General features: G+C 49.1%; 1 protein-coding gene across 11 annotated transcripts in view; it reads right to left on the bottom strand.

The window, feature by feature from the left end:
- Positions 1-15223, bottom strand: part of CRACR2A (calcium release activated channel regulator 2A) — a 140510-nt gene extending 125287 nt beyond the window's left edge. For 2 of the 11 annotated variants that reach the window (XM_059683845.1, XM_059683846.1), the window contains exons 1-2: positions 15070-15219; positions 699-852 (exon numbers count right to left, since the gene is read on the bottom strand). The gene's annotated coding sequence lies outside the window, so the exon portion shown is untranslated. Of the gene's footprint in view, positions 1-285; positions 364-698; positions 853-8329; positions 8437-14584; positions 14786-15069 lie in introns of those variants that run through there. The other 9 variants (XM_059683844.1, XM_059683842.1, XM_059683850.1 and 6 more) reach the window with 7 other exon arrangements.
- Between the last annotated feature and the right edge of the window lie 7237 nt (positions 15224-22460).

Below are 22460 nucleotides of genomic sequence, written 5' to 3'. Positions count from 1 at the left end.
CAAATTAGTGTTACTTCGCCCCCTGCCCCACCCTAGAAGTCACTCATAACTAAATCCCACTATACTGCCTCATACTCAGGCTCCCACATATTTCACCTTAATGCCCCTGATGTATGTCCAGAAGAGCTGGGCAAATTTTAGAATGTCAGGCTAGTAGATAATTTCTAGAAGCTGTCACCAATGCTCCTCACATGGAACCCAAACTTCTTGGCCACTGTGGATTCCTTCTGCTGTCCATGATCATTATCCACTACCCTTGGTGGAAGTTTCTCATCAGTTTCTTACCAGCTTTCTTTTTCTGTTCAGACAGCCAGACCCTGGAGGAATAACGAGCTTATTCCACAGCTCTCCACGAACCAGACAAGCAGAAAACACACGATCCATGTGGTTTGGGAGTCCACTTTGGTACGTTGACTAACAGTTTGTAATAGGGCTACAGAAAACCAGAGATGCCTACCGAGAAACTGTATTCTGTGTCCTTCAGAATATTTGCTTATTTGGCCCAACCTTCTTGCAGGGGGCAGCTCCCACTATACCTGCCTCTAGGAGCCATAAACAAGCCTCCTGTCCAGTTACACCGCTAGGGGTGCGGAGGGGGCACCCCTCCTGAACTGAACTGAACTCTCCTGTTCTCGTTCTCCCTCTGAACCCCAGGTCCTGGGATCCGGCTTCCCCAGGGTTCCTTCTGTAGCTCTCACCTGAGACGTGGCCGTGCTGGATGCCAGGTGGAGCCCCAGGCTGGACTCATGAGGAACAGCACTAGTCGCCAGAGCCCCACCCTTGACAGCAGTTGATGGCCCAGCTGTGGCTCAGAGCCAGTGTCCTGAAGGGCAGCAGTGGTCAGGGCAGGACCTGCAGGGACAGACAGAGGAAAAGTCTTCTCATTTTCACTTCAAGTAATTCCTTTTAGATTCTCAAGGTAGAAAAGACTCCTAAAGTCATTTAATTTTCATTCCTGTGACTGCTCAAATAAACTTGCCCCTGGGGTGTAGGTCAGGTTTTGTGGCTGACACTGTTGCTCACCTCCACAACATCCATTTTTCCCTTCCTCCTTTCTAACAGAACTCCAATGTGTTCACCACTCAGGGTGCCACCATATGTCCAGCTCAGGGGCCTCATCCAGTCAAAGCAAATGCAGGCCCTTTGCAAGGGTGTAGGTTAGAGGTGGGCTCTGACCCAACTCTAGTCACTGAGACATGAAGAGGGGCCTGCTGATGGTGGAGGGGAAGTTTCTTGGAAATGTTTTCCTTGCTCTTAAAAAGGAAGATGCAAGAACTTCTCCTTGTTCAGCCACACCTGATTTTCTGTAGCCATATTGTGACCTTCTGCAGCCACACTGACCATGAGAGGGGAGCATAAGTAAAGAGCAGAGAAAGATTAAAAAAAAAACACAAAAGACACCTGGATCTTTGATGATATCATTGACCCACTGGATAAACAACCCTGGTGCTGTGCTTTCTCCAGCATCCTCCTATATAATAAAAGGCTAATATACAAATCAACCTAAAAGCAGAAGGACCTATCACTATGCTATGATGCACACTGACCACCAGGGGGCAGACGCTCAACGCAGGAGCTGCCCCCTGGTGGTCACTGCACTCCCACAGGAAGAGCACTGCTCAGCCAGAAGCTGGGCTCACAGCTGAGGAGCACAGTGGGGGTGGCAGAAGTGGGCCTAAGCCACTGGTCGGCAAACTCAGCAGTTAACAGAGCCAAATATCAACAGTACAACGATTGAAATTTCTTTTGAGAGCCAAATTTTTTAAACTTAAACTATATAGGTAGGTACATTGTTATTAACTTAATTAGGGCACTCCTAAGCTGGCCTTTGCTAAAAACGTCCTCAATCTGATTGAGGTATGTTCGCTGAGGTCGACCCCTTCCAACTCTCCCATCCTCAACTCATGCATGAATCGCGCGCACCTCCCCCATGCTGCGTATCCTGTGGCCCACCTGCGCCACGTCTCCCATCGCCTGACTGACACCCCCCACTTCTTCTAATGCCACTTCTTCAAAATAGACTCACCCAGGCTGAAAACCGATTTCTGCACATGGGCTACGAAGTTTCAAATGCACTGTACGTGCACGCCCGCATGTGGTATTTTGTGGAAGAGCCACACTCAAGGGGCCAAAGAGCCGCATGTGGCTCACGAGCCACGGTTTGCCGACCACTGGCCTAAGCCATCAGTCGAACATTCCCCAAGGGCTTCCGGACTGTGAGAGGGCACAGGCCAGGCTGAAGGGATTTCCCCAACCCCCCCGTGCACGAATTACATGCACCAGGCCTCTAGTCCTATTATAACAGTAAAGAGTATCCTCATCACTTATGTCCATTGTGTGGGGGAGTTGCTACCTGTAGTTAAGATTATACTAAGTGATGTGCTCTCAGATTGTTCCCGAGAAGACAGGCCCATGTTCCTGAAGCATAATCCCACTATCCTGAATACAATATTCCCAAACGTCCACATAATTCTTCTCTACCTTTTCTTAGCATTCAGTTCTTTGCCCAGATTGAGCACATTTTACCATATTTTCAATACAATATTCAATTCTATAATAGAAGCCCAGTCAGTTATTTAATTAGCATTTTGGAATCCCTGTGATGTACCAGACAGCCAGGGAGAGTGCACCATGGAGATCACTCCGGGGAAGGAGGGGCGCGCCTTGGGCAGGGTGCGCACACTGGAGTGTGTGAGCAGGAGGAGAGGCTGAGGAGAGCAGGGCGGCCAAATGAGGTGGTGAAGAAGAGTGTTTTAGCACCTCAGCAAAGAAACTGGCTCTTGAAAAAAAGAAGATTGTGAGCAGAAAAGAGTGAGGGGGCAGACATCCATCACCAAAAATGTGAATTATGATCTACACTAATAAAAGACAAACATGCAAATCAACCGTACCTTTGCTACACCTTAAGCCACGCCCACCAGCCAATCAGAGCAACTATATGCAAATTAACCCAACCAAGATGGCGGCTGGCAGCCACGGAGCTGGAGCAAGCAGGGGGCTTTGTTGCCCCAGTGATGGAGGAAGCCAAGCTTCCTGCCTGCCGTGGCTGGCTCTGAGCTCCAGAGCAGCAAAGTTTCAATTATAGAAGGTAAATAAACCCCAGATACCTGCTTTCAGCTGGCCATGGCCATGGAGCTGGAGCGAGCAGGAGGCTTGGGTTGCCCCGGGCGATGGAGGAAGCCAAGCTTCCCTCCTGCCCACGCTGGCTGGCTCTGAGCTCCTCTCAAGGCTACAAAGTTTCAATTATAGAAGGTAAATAAATCCCAGAAGAAAAAAAATAGAAGTGAAAAAGGAGTGACTGGGAGCTTCTGTCTCCAGGGGGGCTTGGCCAGCCTGAAAATGGCCCTCAGCCCCTCACCCAGACTGGCCAGGCACCCCAGTGGGAACCCCCCACCCTAAAGGGGGTGTGGCCAGCCTGAAAACAGCCATCAGCCCCTCACCCAGGCTGGCCAGGCACCCCAGTGGGGACCCCCACCCTAAAGGGGGTGTGGCCAGCCTGAAAACAGCCATCAGCCCCTCACCCAGGCTGGCCAGGCACCCTAGTGGGGACCCCCACCCTGAAGGGGGTGTGACCAGCTGCAAAAAGCCATCAGCCCCTCACCCAGGCTAGCGAGGCACCCCGGTGGAGACTCCCACCCTGATCCGGGACACCCTTCAGGGCAAACCAGCCTGCCCCCACCCATGCACCAGGCCTCTATCCTATATAATGAAAGAGTAATATGCAAACTGACCCTAACAGCAGAAAGACTGGGAATGACTGGTCACTATGACACACACTGACCACCAGGGGGCAGACGCTCAATGCAGGAACTGCCCCCTGGTGGTCAGTGCACTCCCACAGGGGGAGCTCTGTTCAGCCACAAGCCAGGCTGATGGCTGCCAGTACAGCAGTGGTGGTGGGAGCCTCTCCTGCCTCCTCAGCAGCGCTAAGGATGTCCAACTGCAGCTTAGGCCTGCTCCCTGCTGGCAAGTAGACATCCCCTGAGGGCTCCCGGGCTGCCAGAGGGATGTCTGATTGCCATCTTAGGCCCAATCCCCTGGGGAGCAGGCCTAAGCCAGCAGGTCGTCATTCCCCAAGGGGTCTCAGACTGTGAGAGGGCACAGGCCGGGCTGAGGGACCCCCCCTGGTGCACAAATTTTTGTGCACTGGTCCTCTAGTATAAATAATAATAGATAATGCTGGCAGCTAACATTTCCTGGGCACTTACGATGAAGCAGGCATTGTGTTTAGTTCTTTCTGACTCATTGAATCCTCTCTCATGGAAAAGTAAACCGTGGCATGGAGAGGTTACATGATACAGGGAGTGAAGTGCTCCTGGGCTCACACTCATTACCAGACCACACTGGTGGTTCTCATATTTGTTGCCAGAAGCAGCCACCACTGGGACTTGTTACAAATTCAGATCTTGGGCCCCATTTCTGACTTACCCAATTTAAACCTCTGGGTGTTCTAACAAGGCTTGCACATGATTCTGATGCCCACTTATATCTGAAAACCCCTGCTCAGCACTATAAACATGCAATGAGAAGAGATGGCACATTCAGAGGAGTATAAATGGTTGGCAAAGGAGAGAAATGGGGTAGATGTGAGGAACCTTACATATCATCTAAGGAATATGGGCTTCATTTATAGGCGCTGGGGAGAAAGGTGGAAGTGAGACAGCATGTGGCACGATTGGGATGAGATCCTGATTGGCATTAATGCTAGGACTGGACCCCAGCAGGGAGAGGCCAGAAGGAGGGAGCCCAGGGAAGAGGCAGGTGATGGTTCAGACCAGCAGCAGGGGCTGCGCGAGGCGTGACAGTGCAGAGAAAGGAGGAACCTGCATAGGGTCAAGAGACAGAGTGAGGTAACAGTTGGGCATGGCACACAGAGCTGGCAGAGGTATCCGGGATGACTCCAGGGCTTCTAATTTCAGAGGTGAGGGCCATGGTGAAACTGGTTAGCCAGATTGGCAATGAATGCTAGGAGAGGAACAAGATTGGCAGGGAAGACACTTGGCTCTACTTGGGAAATGTGAAGACTGAGGTGTCTGTGGGACATAGAGATGTAAACACTTCAAAATGGAAGGAGAAAGGGGCACCTGGTGCTCAGGAGTTGGGTCAGGGCTAGATACATAGGTTTGGGGGTCACCAGCATCAATGTGATGGTTGAAGCCATAGACAGTAGTAAGACTGTATAGGAGGAAAAGAGTGACGGCTGGATCCTGCAAGACACTAACGTCCGCTGGGGGCGGGGGCGGAGTAGATGGATCCCCACCACGCCGGTGGGCAAGCGCACTGTGAGTGGCTTCTCAGAAAAGCACCTCATGCACTGTTCGGGGCCTTCATAAAATGCCTTCAGCACAGAGTGGCAATTCTAGGTCTCAAAGGCCAACCTCCATTACTTTTCCCTCTCATCACTTTATCAATTTTAAATAAATATGCTAGACTTTTATTTCCAGCAGTATGGCAGGCTAAGCACTTAGGTTGACCCTACCATTGAACAACACTAAAAATTTTGAATAAAATATTTAAAAACCATGTTTCAAAAAGCTGGTGAGAAAGGAATTCACTGGCCAGGGACTCTTCAGATAATGGAATGTCCAGGTCTGACTATAATAATGACTTCAATATAATATTAATTAGAAGTTAAAGACAAGCTTGCAAATATGTGCAGGGAACAAAAAAAAAATCATAAAGAATAACAAAGAAGATTTTTAAAAAATGAACCAGAGAGGATTTTTTTTTCTTTTTTTTTTTTTTTTGTTTTGTTTTGTTAATTCTCACCAGAGGATATTTTTTCCATTGCTTTTTCAAAGAGAGTGAAAGGGAGAGAAGGAGGGAGGATAGAGAGAGAAACATTGATGTGAGAGAGACACATCGACTGGTTGTCTGCCTCACATGCCCTGACCAGGGGCAGGGAGTGAACTTGCAACCAAGGTGCCTGCCCTTGACCAGTAATCGAACCCACGACTCAATGGTGCAAGGGCCGATGCTCCAACCACTAAACACACCGGCCAGGGCCAAAGAGAATTTTTAGAAATAAAAATTAAATAACTGAAATGACAAAGTATGGATAGACTTCATAGGATAGTAGATACAGTCTGAGAAAGAAACAGTGAGCTCAATAAGTATCTGTTGATCCATTTTGTTTTATGAGGGTTTTTTGTTTTGCTGTTTTGTTTTGTTTGGCATCACCACTCAATAAAACCACACTGATAGACCCCTAAAGTATCAGAAAATTCAGATGTGGTATGTGGTATATAATATGATTGCTATCCAGTACAAAGTAGAGCTTTTCATTCTATTTCTAACTCCAGTAAATGGAGCTTGTGTGTTTAAAAAATTTTTTTTTTGTTTGCAATGTGTGAATACATAACGAAGGCCTAGTAATTATTTTTTATTAACACTTCATTTCACTTAGCAATTCCTTCTTGTGTCTGTTTCTGATTCAAGCTGTGGTTCAATGCATTAAAACTACATTCCTTAAAAAGCTCTTTAGCAGACTTTTTACATTATAGTTGGCCCACCCCTATCGTTTGACTGGCCTGAGCCTGAGTTGGAGTCAGGAGATTCTGTTCCCATTTCACAGCTGTTAACAGAGCTCTGTTATCCAGCAGACCCCACAGCCTGAGGGGTCAGCCCTTGTGGGGATCCAGTCTGGTGCAGCGGGATCAACAGCACGGGTGGGATGTCTGTGATGTAGGTGTCTATACCAGAACTAGAGGTGTGAACTCAGACAATTCTGTACCCTCCCTGAACCTCTGTTTTCTTGTCTGTAAAATGGAAATGCTAACTACTAGATGAGAAACTGCCTGGCACATGGCAGGACTCAACAAATTTTCTTATGCATGGGGCCAAGTGAGTCTGCTGGGTGCTGAATTCACTCCCAGAGTTAAGCCACATCTACTGAAGCTGGAACCCCAAGCCACAAACCAAGGCAAACCCAAAAAATCTGAGTAGAGGGGACACAGCAGGGGCTAGTGCAGTCCATAAAGAAGTTAAGGAGGAGCAACAGGAAATGCGCCAGAGACACACTGCAGGAGATAAATGCTAGGAAGAAGCCTGCTGAGAAACAGAAATGCACTTAGCATTATTTGCAGCCAGGACAATCACACACTCAGAGTAACCTGCCTTGCCCTGAGAAAATGCAGGGTCAAGCCCCAGCAAGACTCCAAGAGGGACAGAAAAGCACACGTGATCACCATCAAGAACAAGAGCTGGCAGGGTCACCAAGCCCCTGCTGCCCAGAGAACATTCCACATCTCTTTGCCTGGGGAGGGGCCCACAGTCAAGGCTAAACACACACTTCTATAGTACATGTGTAATTAGTTGAAAAGCTTAATTTAGTAGTTTGGCAAATTCCATTAGCTCTTTTTCTATGGTATGTAATTAAGCTATTTTCAAGCAAATCCTTTTTGGCTAAAGGTTCCAATTAAGAATCCTATGGAAGAGGGTTCATATAATACATCCCCAAATCCATGCAGTTTCTAGAAACCTTCTAGCATACACACCAATGTGAGGCAGGGTTGGCTGTGCTTGATTCTATACATTCCCATCCAGATGAAGGAGGAAGGATTTACAGGGGTCCTCAAACTACAGCCCGCGGGCCACATGCAAATACAAATATTGTATTTGTTCCCGTTTTGTTTTTTACTTCAAAATAAGATATGTGCAGTGTGCATAGGAATTTGTTCATAGTTTTTTTTAAACTATAGCCCGGCCCTCCAACGGTCTGAGGGACAGTGAACTGGCCCCTTGTTTAAAAAGTTTGAGGACCCCTGCATTAGAGAGTCCAAAATCCAACCCGGGCTCTGAAATTGCTACAGCCTGTTACATTTCTGATGCTGCTTCCTCATGGGGAAAGGGTGGATGATAACCACCTGGGAGAAATGACAAAGTGCTTAGCACAGAACCCAGCCCAAAGGAGGGCAGACTCACAGAAGTTCCTTTGGCTGAAGCAGAGATTAAAAAAACAAAAAGCAACAAGAAACAGAAGCAGGAAGATGGCCCAAGTGGAGAGAGCCTCACAGTGCCTAAGGGTGCTGAGAAAGTGAGCCGGTGGCCCTCCTTGGAGCCAGAGTGAACACCAAACCCTATCAGCTGGGAGGATAAAGGAAGTTCTGGAGATGGTGGTGGTGGCTGCACAACACTGTGAATGTTCTTAATGCCACTGAACTGCACACTTAGAAACTGTAGATTTTTATGTCATGTACTAGGTATATTTTACTCCAATGAAAAAAGACCATTACAAAAAAATTCAAAAACCAAACAATACCCTAAAACTGAATTCTCAGGCCACTTTAGACACTAAAATAAAAATAGTGTAAAGGGGAGTTGGAATCACCTTCCATCTGTGGGGTTCTCTAGGGAAGGCAGGGTCGGTGCACCCAGACACCACCCCGAAGGTTCTGAGTCAAGATCTCATGGCACCAAGCTGACTGATCCTTCTCCAGGCCATCCATCTGATCCAAGCTCCCTGAAGTCCTGAAAACCAGAAGCCACCACAGACCGGGACACCAGAGAAAGACCTTGAAATCCTGATGCAGAACAATTTGTCTTTCCTGATGGCACCTCCGATACTAATTTCTGACCACAATTCAGATGAAACTTCCAAGGACCAAGTCCCCTCCCTCCTCAGTGTTCCCATTGGGATGGGGGAGGGTGAAGGGGGCAGAGAAGGTGGCTGTCCTCCTGTTGAGAAAACCCTTGCCTTCGGGAGGAAAGCCTCTAGCTTTCACTCCTGCACAGAACCATAGAGAGAGTGGCTTTGACAGTCCACCTCCTCCTCCTCCTCCTCCACAGAAAAACAAAGCCTGGCTGAAGACAAGTGTAGTCCCTCTTGCCAGTGTCTCTAACCCCCTCCGCCAGGACCTCTCTGACCCATCCATGTCCCCCGAAAGGCATGCCAACCTGGTACCTCCACGCCAAGGGAGTAAAGGGCTGTCCCTGTGCCTCAGGGCACTGCGGTTGCAAATGTCCGTGCCTGGGCCTGACCACACTGCAGCCCAACAGCATTTCCCAGCTGATCGTCCCTTCACTTCCCAGTCATTAAGAGCTCCTGGAAGCTGGACATAGACCCCTAGGGGGGTCTCCAAGCAGGGACCCTCTTGCCCCACCAGCACGTTGTGTGCTGTTCTCGGTGCTATCACACACCTGCCTTCGGTGCTCCCACTCTGCCCTCTGCCTGTCCAGTCTGCCCATCCTTGGATCCAGCTCAAATCCCACCTCCTCTGTGAAGCCACAAGAAATACCCTTGACTCTGTTTGTCAATAAACTTTGAGCTGCATTGGTTATCTTTTCAGATCATCCCTCCAAGGGGACTGTAAATGGTGGCTGAAGGGACTACACCTCTCTTCATAAACCAGGTCCCCTGGGAACCTGAGCTGTACAGTAAGCAACGATGAGGTGAGACTCTGGCCTGGCCCTCTGGGGAATTCCAGTCCAAGACTGACATGCTGACGAGGACCAGCTAGGGAAAGTTGGACCCCACACTACAGAACTCAGGAGCAAACTCTCCACAGATAAAGCCACCTAAACCTGCAAGACGAGGTAAACCTTCACACCTGCCTGTTCACACCTATGTGCTCACCTGAGGTGAACTGGCAGGTTCCCACTTCCATGAAGAAGGAAGAAACTCAGATTTATAGGGTGAATCCTGAGGACACATGAACGGCTACAGAGTTGGGCCCTGACCTCAGCATTCAGAGGGGCAGGCTGAGGAATGGTTGAGGACTTGGCCCTGGGGCCAGGCTGCCTGGGTTCAAATTCCAGCTCAGGCTCTTAATAGCTGATTGACCTTCAGCAAGGCCCCTGCCCTAGAAGCCTCATCTCTAAAGTGGGGAGAATGATAATAACAGCACCGTCCCACAAGGCTGTACTAAGGACTGGGTTTGTTTGTGCCAAGTTCTCAGCTGTGCCCGGTACATTCTGTGCACCAGCCTCGAGGTGCCATGGGAATAGAGCCCCTGAGGTTCCGTGTGGATCAGGGTGGAGCTGCAGGAAGTTGGTCTCCCTCCCACGTCAGCGCCGACCCGACCTTCCACACCAGCGGCGAGGTGTGCGCTCATGTGGATTCATTGTGGCAAAGCAGCATGCTTTTACCAGGAAAACTCAGACCAGTTGCAAATCCTGGAGCTCAACACTGAGCAATCACTAAAGTAAATAAAGTGAAAATAAACCAATCGCCCAGGTAATAAGAGATATCCCTTTTGTCTGAACTGGTAATGAATGGAGCCACTGTAGCCGCCTTCCTACTTCCCCCATGCTACTGTGCATTTAAAAGGGAGTTAAGGAAGGTCTTGGCACACCCACAGCATGTGTGCTAAAGTCTCGCCCTTCTCACCTTTCCTAAGCCCAGCAGGGCACAGAACTGCACGGACCCAGCGGAGCTCTAAGAGCAGAAGGCTGGGTGCTGAGCCAGTCCAGCCCCTTCTCCCCCCACCGGAGCTCTCTTGCATAAGGCACAGTTCCCACCCTCCCACAAGTTCTCAGGCCCAGCCACACATTCTGCCCAGCCCTGGGAAGGGCATAAGGGGTCTTCAGAGCAGGTTCAGTGGGGACAGAGGCCCTTAAAGCCTGACTGCTCCGACCTCCCTGCATCTCCTAGAAAGGCCTGGAGCATCACCCAGGGTCAGGCTCTGCCCCTGTAAATGCCTCCCTGGGCCAGCCCATCCCGGATGTGTCAACAGGCAGGCCGGGTAAGAAAGAGCCGTGCTGACATTCAGAAAAAGCCCGGGCTGGGAGCCAAAACAAACTGAAGAAGGGAATGCACTGTCCCCAGAAGAATCTGTCACAAAAGAAAACGCCGTATTCCTCAAGCTAGGAGAGGCCCTCATGCAAAATTGTCCATCAGACAGCGATCCCTCAAGTCACCCAGGCAGATGAGGGCCTTCCGGAACCCATCCCAGCAATGGCCTTCAGGAGGGCCTGCTTATGTCCAACCCAGTCCATTGGCCCATTGACTTAGAAAGGGCAGAGTGGGTACAAGGAAAGAATGAAGCAGACCTGTGGTCAAGGCTGGTTTGAACAAGGTGCAGTCTGTAGAGGATAAAACCTACAGAGCGCTTCCCCCAGCCCACCCCAGCACCTCGGCCTCAACCACAAACTTATTTTTTATGCAGATGCAGCCATGCTAAATTGGCCACTGAGATCAGCTTCCAGTGGGAAACAAAGACCCAAAAGCTCACTGCTGAGTCCTAAAAGAAGGCAGCTGAGGGGAGGGCCAGCATAGATGACGCTGAAGGCATGGGCACTGGCAGAGCCGAACTGCCTGGGTTCAAATCCTGCTTCCTCCATTTGTTAGTGAGCATGATATTTGCCTCTCTGTTTCTCCATTAATTTTTCTGTAAAATGGGAATGATAGCAGTGCCTACTCAGTTGGGTTGTAGTGAGGCTTAAACAAGCAAACTCATGTCTGGCATTTAATGTACATTGGTTGTCCTGAGGATGACCAGTGTGCCCAGGACATCCTGGCTTGTGCCTGCTGTCCCAGCATCATTATTAACACTTTCTCAATTTATTGTGAACAGTTGCACAATAAACTCTAAGGCCGACTAGCTCATTTTTTTTCTGCGTTTCTGAGTATTGGGGAGCCAGGTTCCCAAAGTGTATGTCCCCAAGACAGTTCTGCCCTTGCCACTGAGGTGTCTGGGCCATCAACTAAGTTTTTCCTTTTCCTCTTCGCTTTGCTGTTCCCTCTCCTTCCTCTTCTCCCACAGCCATCCTCTCCTCTCTGGTCTTCCCTGTCAGTGCCCTAGGCTGCCAGCAGTGCGCACAGGCACCTTGCGTGCACTGACCCTGCACACGTGAGGGACACTTTCTGGCTCTCTAACTATACCGTGCTTTACCAAAGTTCTCTTAGAGAAAAAAAACAATTTGAGATGTCAAAGAACTTACTTGACCCCTAGATGGATGAGTGGAAATAATGTGGCATTTTGTGACTTTGTGTTTTTAAGGGAGAAAAAGAGAATAACAGCTTGAAATGGTCCATCAAATGCTGAAGCCTATTTTTAAAAATCGCCCCAAGGGCTATTTTATGGGGGACGCTGGAAGCTGCTCTCCAAGCAGCTGCTTCCCCACATGGCAGTGGTGAGAGCAAAGCCTGAGAGTCAGGAGCCCAAGGGTCTGGTCTCCTCTCTGCCACTCACTCTGCCATTGGCAAAGGGCCATGATTTTCTGACACCTCAGTTTCCCCATCTGAAATATAGGGCAGGCTTGTCCCTAGATCACCAGGTCCTATGACATGTGGCTCCCGAAGCTGCACTTTTGGAATTCCACAATAGTCTGCAGCCACATCTTTAGGACCTGTATAACCGTTGTTAGAGGTCAAACATAGGAGGGAACCAAGAATTGGGCAACATGATAACCTGAACTAATTCTAGCCCAATGAGGCCTGGCAAATGCCCAAGTACCCTGTGCACTGAGACAGAACACACAATTGTTCTGGGTGGGAGAAAAGCAAGGGAGTGATGTGAATTCAGTGACTGACTTGCCAAATCTCAGGGGATCCCCCACCACCTCCCTCAGCACAACTTCTCCCAGCACTTTCCAGCATCCCAGCAGCCTATAGGTTCTGCGAGCACACTCAGGGAATTCACCACAAGGAGCCTCAGGTCAGGGGGTGCAGAACAGATGGACACTGCAGCCCCCATCCCGTGCATGCTGCCATCACAGGCTCCCACACCTGCAATCACCCACCAATCCTGACCCCCTCGTCCCCCCCACCGTGGGAAGCCGCCTATTGTCTTCTCTAGCAGAGAGGTGTGAACAAGGAGCCGGGAATGCTGGTGACCCTTGAAGCCCTGGCAAAGGTCAGGGCTATGCACCCACTGTTTATTCCGGACAATGGTAGCTGAAGCAACTTCCCCACCAGATAGTCATGTAAATCCTTACTGATAAAATAGTCTGTCTGTTACTGGAAATTGCCTGCCTAAGGGCTATAGGTGTATCCCAAACTGAATAAAAGGATGGCAAGGCCTGAGCATAAGTGGAGTCCTTCCTCTTGGGATGGGCTCCTGCCTGGCCCCCCAATTTCCAAATTATTATTTCTTGTCTTGTCTCTGTCACTTGTGTGAGGCCCCTCTTCCAGAGCCCGAACCCTGAACCACGTGGGATATGGGTGATTCACACCCACTCCTGGGGATCCCTGCCTAGCACTGGAACCCCAATCTCCATCGTCGAGGTCTCCTCCTCTGCTCAGGCTCTGACATTTACTTACCAGGCTACCAGATTGGATCTATTCCATCTGTCTCTGGGTTCAAGTCCCTGCCCCACCACTTATTTGCTGTGTGGCCTTGGACAAGCTGTTTAAACTCTGACTCTCCATCTCCTCCTCTTCAAAATTCCTACACATAATAATTTCACAAGGTTGTTGGGAGGGTTGGGTAAAATCATGTGTGATAATGCCCTACCACAGGCCCTGGACTATTTCTCCGTGACACATACACATCCCTTTCAGCAATGTCTCTGGTCAAGCCCCATCCTCTCCATTCCCAACAGCTCTATTCAGCCGCACATGGTCACTGCAATCTTCTCCTTCCCAGTTCTCCTCCCACCACTTCCTTCACTGTTAGTGCTTCCCAAATATTGCCGCCAAGCGCCAAGTTCTTCTGAACCCAATAACCCATTCCCCTTCCCATCGAAAGCCCCCAGGCTTAGGAATGAAGTTCAAGTTCCATAGCCTAATGCTCCAGGCCTTCCACCATTCCTCATCACAATTCCAAAAGCTCCAACCAACATTCCTCACCACATCTCCACCACATCTTCCCTTGTCCCCAGACACCCCCCACCACCACCACCTCCATGACTCTGCTCAGGTGTCCCTGCCCCAGAAGTGCCCAGACCCAACCTCCTTCTCGAGGCACAGCCACCTCCAAAATGCCATCCTGATCCCCTCCTGCCCTGCCTCCTCCAAAGTCCCCTAGACTCATGGCATTCATCACTCTTATAGTAGAGTACTGAGCGGTGATGGGGCCTCAGAGGTCGCCTGTGAAGCCTCCCAGTTGTCACTCAAAAATATGCAGAGTGTAGCTCTTACAGGAAGCACCACCCAATGAGGTCATGCTTGGTGATGTTACCTAAAAAGGGGCATGAGCCCTGGACCCTCAAACTAAAATCCTGCTTCTGTCCTACTTTCATATCCCTGTGCCCATTTCCTTGATAAGAAAATTCTCTGGTATGGGCTGGTTTTTTCCAGAGACAGGGAACTTGCTATCTCAAGAGTCAGGTTCTTCCTCTTGAACTCTGACCTTCCCTAGGGACTCCCCCATGGGCCCTTTCTGCCCTCTGGAGTAACACAAAGCTAATTCGTTTGGGATTCTTGGTATCTTCCTCAGAGCCAAACACAGGGCTGGTTCCCAACAAGTTCATTGTCAGTAAGTGGACAGATATACACAGTTTTAGAGGGTTTCCACATGCTCAGGTAGATTCGCCGCATCCCCGTGCATGCAGGCACACACACAGATGCACTCGCATGCACACATACACACACACACTTACACACACCTGGGCCAGAGTCAGCAAGCCGGCTGAGTCACACGCCAGACCACAGCACAACCGCCCGGGGAGGAAGTACAGCCCCAGAAGCAGTCCATTTCCTGACCTTCTTCCTTTGTGCTGGGAGGCTCTCTTTCTGCCTCTTTCTGACTTTCTGACTTTGTCTCTCCCAGTTCTTTGTTTCTACACGTGGCAACAGCTGTGCTGCTGTGCTGAGCCAGGCGGCGGGAGCTCCTAGCAGCACTGCCCTGCAAGTGAGGACGACTTCAGGTTTCTGGAACTGAGACCCTGGGCCAGTCACTTCACTCTGTAAAATGAAGAGGCTGGATGTGGCAAAAGGACCCCTGAGGTCCCTCTCTGATCTCAGCCCCACTGCTCCTCGGCCGTCCTCTAGTCCCCTCAGGGTTAGGCCTGGGAACAGGGGTCGGGCACTCAGCTGTTCCCTCTGAGCCAGCCCTCCCAGGAACCCATGTGCTGCACACACATGCTCACTTGGCCGCTGCCGGGCCCTCGGGCAGGAAGCACCGTCCTCCCGGGCTGCACCGGCAGAGGGGCTGGGAAACGCCCACCTGGTGACAGGTCAGCACGTACCTCGTACCTCGGAGTCGCCGCTTCCCTCCTAGCTGCTGACGCCACCGCTGGGCTCAGAGCTGTCAGGTAGCCGCCTGCTCCGCGGGCTGCTCCCCCTGACTCTCCGCCCAGAACCGCGCGGGCTGGACTAGTCGCCTGCCGCGCAGAGCTGGAGGCGGCGCCAGGGAGCCCGTGCTGCCGGCCGCCACCCCCTGGGCGCCCTCCAGATCTGCGCGCGGCGCGCGCTGGGGTCCCGGCCCACAGGAGGAGACCTCAGAGAGCCAGGGAGCCTCGGTGGCGGGGGCGGGGCTGCGGCTGACTTAGCCTGCGGGACTGGTGGGGCTGCCTGGGCCCCTCTGTTCCCGAGTCCCACTAGGCCCTTTGCCCTGATTCCAGAATGGTAACAGGTTGCAGAGCCCCGCATTTCTTTAAAGAAAGAGAATCTTCTGGAACCTCCAGGGGCCCTGGAGAGAAGTATGGGTATGCTTCCCTGAAAACCTGCAGCGGCCAGGTCCACTCCAGCTGTTAACTTTGGGGATCTGGTCCTTATACTTCTCTGTCTCTTCTGTATGTTCTTCTGTTGGCATGAATGCTTGTATAAAGAAAAGCATCTACTACATATATTTAATAAAGCTTTAAACAAGTTTTCAAAGGCCTCCCAAGGCGGTCAGGCTGAAGGATAGCCCTCAGCCTGGTGCACAAGGCCCTCCATGCCCACTCTCTGGCCACAAACTAACTCTTCAGCCTCACCCGAGTCCCCCAAACACATGCACCCCTGCTCTAGGAACACAGGCTGCTGCCAAACTCCAGCTGCTGGGAGTTCTTGCTTTGCCTGGAGTGCCCTGCCCCTTTCTTCGTCGCCTGTTGAAATAGTGCTCATCCTTCCACGCCCCACTGAAATGTCCCTCGGTGAATCCTTCTCCAGACACTGGCCCCCACAGAGGAGCCCAGCCCCTTCTGGGTGAGCCCGTCATTCTCATGCTGGTGAATATATTAGACTGCCTTCCTCTCCCTCTTCTTCTCCCCAACCCTCCTGGAGGGACAGAAATAAACACTAAGCAGCTGTCATAAATCTTTGTGGTGTCCTTTCCTCTCCTTGAAGCCCACTACCTCCCCCAACCCCACCCACCGGAAGGAGGGATGCACCAGACCCCCTTCCCACTGAGTTTCAGGAGGATGTTCGGCCACCTCCCCAGCCTTCCACCTGGTGCCCGGCCCCTTGCATTGGCCTTTCTGTTCCAGTTCTGGGGTATGTTTGCCTGTGTAGGCCCCAAGGTCTGGGTGGGTTGCCTTGGTGTTGCTCAAGCACACAAATTTGAGGGCTGGGCTTTCTAGGGAGCAAAACAGGCTGCAGTGGATGCTTCCCTTTCTCTCATGCTGCACCAGGAAAGGAACACTGTTCATATCAGAACCTGCGCCATGGAAAAGATCTTAGAGAGTATCTGTTGCAAAACCTACCCACTCCCATTTTACAGAGGAAAAAACGGAGGCTGGGGAGATCAAATGGCATCCAAGGCTTCTACCATCTGTTGTTGTTAAATATTATTATTTTTTATTATTTTATTTTTTTATTATTAGTTAAGGTATTACAAATGTGTCCTCACCCCCCCATTAACCCCCAACCTCCCCCCCACACACAAACTCATGCTCCCATCCCCCCGTTGTCCATGTCGTTGTTAAATATTATTAATACTGTTATATGCCAGGTTTAGATTGCCTTTCTCTTCTGAAGCAATTCCACATGTTGGCGCTAGTTTGCCCCTCACAGTTCCATGAGGGATTAAGATATTTGTGGTTAAGTACTCACTTTGGAAGCCAAAGACCTGGATTTGAACCTTGGTGCTCCAAGCTGTCAGCGATGACCTTGCCAAGTAACTGAACTCTTCTTCCTAAGCAGCATGTGGATAGTCACAGCCCCGGCATCACAGGGTTGCTCTAAGGATCAAAGTGAGTGTGTATCTTTAAAGGGTTTAGAACAGTAGCTGGTACACTAATATTCTAAGTGTGTTTGCTGTTCTTGGATATTTTTGTTATTATTAATTGTATTATTTGGCAGGTGAGGTAAAGAGGGTTGGAAAGGCTGAGCCCCATCTAAGCGGGTGCTTTCCCCACCGAACTCCATGCACCTTGTCTCTGACAGGACCCTGCTTCCTGCGGGATCCCATCGTGGGCCGGACACGCTCCGCTGCTCTGGGTCTCACTACACCTAACTCATAGGTCCTTTAGGCACGTGATTCTCAACCGTTTCCGTCTCCTGGCACACATAAGCTAATCACTAACGTTCTGCAGCACACCAAAAATATATTTTTTGCCGATCTGACAAAAAAAATAGCTATAATTTTGATTCATTCACACCCATGACTGTTGTGTTAGCTGTTGCCATTCTTTTATCTGACAATCTAAGGGAAAAGAGGTCAGTGCCCCTGACTAAATAGGTATGGCATGTTTTAAAAATTCTTATGGCACATCAGTTGGAAATCGCTGCTTTAAGCTCTCAGAACACCTAGACATTGCACACTACAAACACCATCCATATCTTTTGGGTTTTATGGTGACGCCTTTGATTTGCACTTCCTTTCCCAGAATCACAGAATCGCTGCATGTACATGCCAAAAGGCCGGCTTGCACCTCTCACTCTCAGCCCACAGTGGAGAAGAGGAGGCAGACAAAGATGATTCTTCTCATGTATGGACACAGGACACTGGGGCAGGGCAGGCACTCACTGGTGGCCCCAGGCTAGGTGGCGGCCTGAAGCTCAGGAAGGATGAGGATCTTCACTTCCTCTTTCCCTAGGATCCCAGTGACTCCTCTCCAGAGTTGCTGGAGAAACCCGAACTCATTCATTTACAGAGTGCTTATTGAGCAACCACAAGGTGATGAATAAAAAGCTAGGCAGGGCCGGCTTCCAGGGCATTGACCCATGCAGTTGGACACTAGAAGAGCCTCCTGCCTGGTGTAATGCTCTGCTGTCACCTCCTTGAATTCTTAATAATTTTGAACTGGGGGGCCTGCATTTTTAGTTAGCACTGGGCCCTGCAAGTTGTACAGCTGGTTCTGGACCTAGGTCTTCCCTAGAGCTCTCGGGTTTCTGGGGAGTCAGCCAGGGAATCGATGATTACTGTGACAGAGGCAGGTAGCTGGGGAGTACAGGACAGGAACATGGCCAGGATTCAGCTCACTTGGGCCATCTTCCCTGGCTATGTTAGCCTACCCTGCCACCAGCTGCTTGCCACAGTGCTGGGACAATGGCCTTGGTTAGGCAGCAAGGCCTGTAGCCCCAAATAGCTGCTGCAAGCCCCAACACCTGGCAGGGTCTTGGCAATACCAGGAAATGTGTGTCATTAGAGCCCTAAGCCTTCCTCATGCCCCCGCCCCACACCTCACATGTCACCCCAGACTCCTAGCCTTTGGTTCCCTGTACCTGCTCAGACCCAGCTGACTTCAGGAAAAGATAAATAAAGTCAACCTAATGGGCTCTTCATCCAAAGGACGTGGGCTTTATTAGGGATTTTTTCTTTTTGTATTCTTCTGGCCTATATGCCTGACATGTAATGGGCATCTAATTTATCATAGTTAAGTATGAAGGGTAAATGCATATGACGAAGCCTGGAATATGCAACTCGAAGCTCACAGGCCCAAGAACAGGGAATTTTGTTGTGTTTCATTTTTGTCTTGGAATAATGCAGAAGCCTCCACACAATGGTTCAGGGGTGAATGGGAAGTGAAGGAATGGAGGAGCAAGGAGGGGCCTCTCTCAAGGAGACTGACTGGAGAAGGAAGGCAATAGTGTGGGAGCTAAAGGAAGAAGAGAAGCACAGAGGAGCCATGAAGATGTTTGTAGACTGAGGTCAAGAATCTGATGAAGAGAGAAGGGATGGGAGTGAATAGGGTCTAAGGCTCTGGTTCTAGAAAAGGCAAGAGGACCAGAAGAGCAAAAGAGGGTGTGAGGAAACCCCCAAGTCTCCAAACAGGAGGAGGAAGATACGGATGGGTGGGCATGAGGAATGAGCAAGAGAGGAAAGTGGATGGGCTTCCTAGATGACCGGCCCCATTTTCTCCGTGACACAGGAAAATAGGTAATAGCTGAGCATCTGGGTGGCCCATTGAGGTGGGTGGCATTTAGGCACTCATGCTGTGAGTTGCTGTCTCCTTTGGGGTGGGGAGTGGAGGCCACCCAATAGGGGAGAGTTAGCAAGTGGGCTTGGAGACCCCAGAGACCCTTGCAGGAGATGTGCTTCCTGAGTCCCCTTTAAGCTTCATGGCACCATTTCTGACTGTGTTTTCTTGCCACATGCTGCTCTCAACTATAATTAAAGGCCAGTTTCTCTTGGGTGATCCCCAGGGGAACAATGAAAACATTCACTGTTCCAGTACAGGAATTCCTCTGCTGTCCCTTCTTCCTTTCTGAGTGGCTCCCATTGCAGAGTTTCCAACAGGTGGAGGCCAAAAGGAACAACAAACAGGCTTTTCAATATTGACTCTCCCAGGCTCCGTCCAGATGGCAGCCTCTGCCCCACCTCCCAGAGCCTCACCAGCAGAGGCCAAATCAAACAGCCCTGAAGGCTAGAGGGCTGGCCGCTCTACCAGAGCAGGCCGACTGCAGAGGGAGATCGCCCGGTATCCACACTTGTTGTCTTTCTTCTTGAATGTGTTGGGCTTGGATGGGAAGGAAGCATTTTTAATGAGATTACAGGGGCTGATTATAGGCTTATAGCTGTTATTGAAAAATAAGGCTTCCTTGAGGATATTTATGAAAACCATGTACTTCCTCTATGGCATTCACAAAGCTGGAGTCCTTCAGAAGCAGGAAAAGACAGAGCAATGACCTACTGTCTCTAGCAGCAAGAACGGACTTCATCATTCAGATGCAGTCATAGAGTTAATGGAGTTGGAAGAGACTGAAAGTTGTAGAGCCAATCCCCTGTATTCAGAGGTGACTATAGTCCAAGGTGATAGGTGTAGTGATGTGACTACTCCTGGCTTGAATGCAAGATTTCATTCCACCCCCACCTCTCTACAGGTGGTCTCTGAGAGACTGAGTACCAGATGCCGCCTTGTATGGGACATTTATTGTGTTTTCAATCACAAATTTCTGAATCCCATGTTTATAGAGCAGAGAGAAAAAAGCATCATATAATCAAACATGTCTCCTAAAGGACAGCAGAAACCTTATCATGACTTTTGCTTAAAAAAAGTAAAGATCCTACAATGAGTTATGTGTTGTCCTAAAAGTACAGAAAAATAGAGATGAAGCTAGCTCCTCTGGGAATGATGAAATTAATGTTTTGTATCTACTACTTTCCTATTTTTTAAATGTTTGAGAAACATTTTCATCATAATTTTGCTTCCTCAGGCATGTAATCACATATACACAGACCCAACCACAGTACCTGGCTATTAATGTAATAAATAAGGAGACAAGAAACATAGGAAGGAAAAACAGAGGGCATTATAAGCCAAAAGAAGGTGTTCAGGCCTCGAGTTAGGGGGACCCAACTGCTCCTGAGAGTGATGAGGACAAAAGCAAGCTGCTGCCTGTCACGTTATAGGATGGCTCCATATTTTCTTATTCTTCCATCATCAAAAATTGGTCAAGAAACATCGCCATTTGGGGACGATGCTTTGTTTTGGTATAGGAAAAATCTTTTGGTCTTTCTAACCTTGTGTTTGCTCTCAACCAATAATAGATGTTAGACAATAAAAATTATACTAGCTGACAATTTGGAGGTTGAGAAGGTAAAAGTTAAATGACCTATTTAAAAAATACACAGCCATTTCTTGGCCCATTAGAAAACAAAAATAATCAAAGAAACAACTGCTTAACATTATTTTTAGGACAAACAATCCAGAGGCTAGAAAATAGCTAATTAAGTAGAAATAAAATATCAGAATTATATTGGAATTTTGCTACTGATTCAAAAGTCCTGTGGCCTTTTCTGTGGTGCCTCTTGCCTCCATCGTCTGCTTTCCTGATTCATCAGCTTAGCTCCGGCTTCATCACCTCTCTCTGGACTCCTGACTTGCCCTTCTATTTTTTGTCTCTGCTCCACCCAATGCACCCTACACATTACTGCCAGGTATGATATATGCAAAGCATGGCTCTAGTTGTGTCCCTTCCCTACACAGAAAAACCTGCCATGGACACCCCTTCTGTGTTTTCTGAATAAAAGCCAAAATCTTAGGTTGGCCTCCAAAACCACCTCCAAGCTTGCCTCTCACTGCTCACCCACAAGTAGGCTGTAAAGAGCCCCACATTGACTTTCTAGCAACAATGTCTTGATGTCTGAAGGGACCTCCCTGCCATTTCTATCCAAAGTCTAGGATAAGATCTGGCTCTGATACTGTATTCCGCAGGAAGACCTCACTCACACCTCAGAGCTGCTTCCTCTCAACTCCCAACTCCCAACAACTTCTCTTAGAGACATGTTTACATGCTGCCTATACTCAGTTTATTTGTGGAGTTGGTATTGTTGAATGGAAGGGAATTAGACCAACTAACTGCTTAGCTTTGAGCAAACCAGGAAGTTTCTCTGATCTTCAGTTTTCTTATATAGTGGCTCAGCCACCCAAGATGTGCCTTAGTAATATGCAGATTATTCTGAGCTAAAAACAACTGAGATCCTGCAGGCTCAAGAAAAACTTCTGCCCCCCACTCCCCTCCCCCTTTAACTATCTAGAAGAATTTGAATTAGGGGCCTTGCCCATACTAAGAGGTTATCAGAGATAGCCTTTTTTGACCTATCTATAGGGCAGGGCAAACTACTAATTACTGAACATATGTTCTCCCTGCAATGACTTTCTGAAGCTCCAACAAGCCTTATCTCATCCCTAGCTCAGAATAGCATATATACCACACTTTTCCTTTCTGTCTTGGAATCTCTTATGAATGCAGGGTCTCTGACTCTCTCATATATATTTGGGGTTTCCGTGCACACAAAATTGAATTTGAGTTTCTCTTGTCAACCTGTCTCTTGTTGATTTGACTATTTGGCCAGCCAGAAGGACCAGAGGAGGGAAAGGGGAATTTTTCTTCTTTCTCACACTTATCTGTAAAATACAGCTAAGAACAGGACCTACCTGATGAGGTTGTTGTGAGAAGTAAATGAGATCATTCAGGTAAAAAATACTTTGTACAGTACCTGGTGTTAAGTCAGGGCCCACTATGTTAGGAGGAGAAAGAGAGAGGGAGAGAGGCTAGGAGGGAAAAAAGGAAGAGAATAGAGAGGCAAAGAGGAGAGGAGAGGAGGAAAAACCATACGTTCCCTATTCTACTGGAGTCAAAGGACCATTGCCTCATCTTAGATAGACACACACATCTTAGATGGAAGACAAAATTTTATTTTGACATAAAGATTATAGAAAGGATAAAAGTAATTCATCTGTTCAGGTCTACTGTGTAAATTTATTAGCTG

The sequence above is a fragment of the Myotis daubentonii genome, chromosome 2 (genome assembly GCF_963259705.1).
Source record: "Myotis daubentonii chromosome 2, mMyoDau2.1, whole genome shotgun sequence".
Lineage (NCBI taxonomy): Eukaryota > Metazoa > Chordata > Mammalia > Chiroptera > Vespertilionidae > Myotis > Myotis daubentonii.
This window is presented reverse-complemented; position numbering and strand designations above follow the sequence as displayed.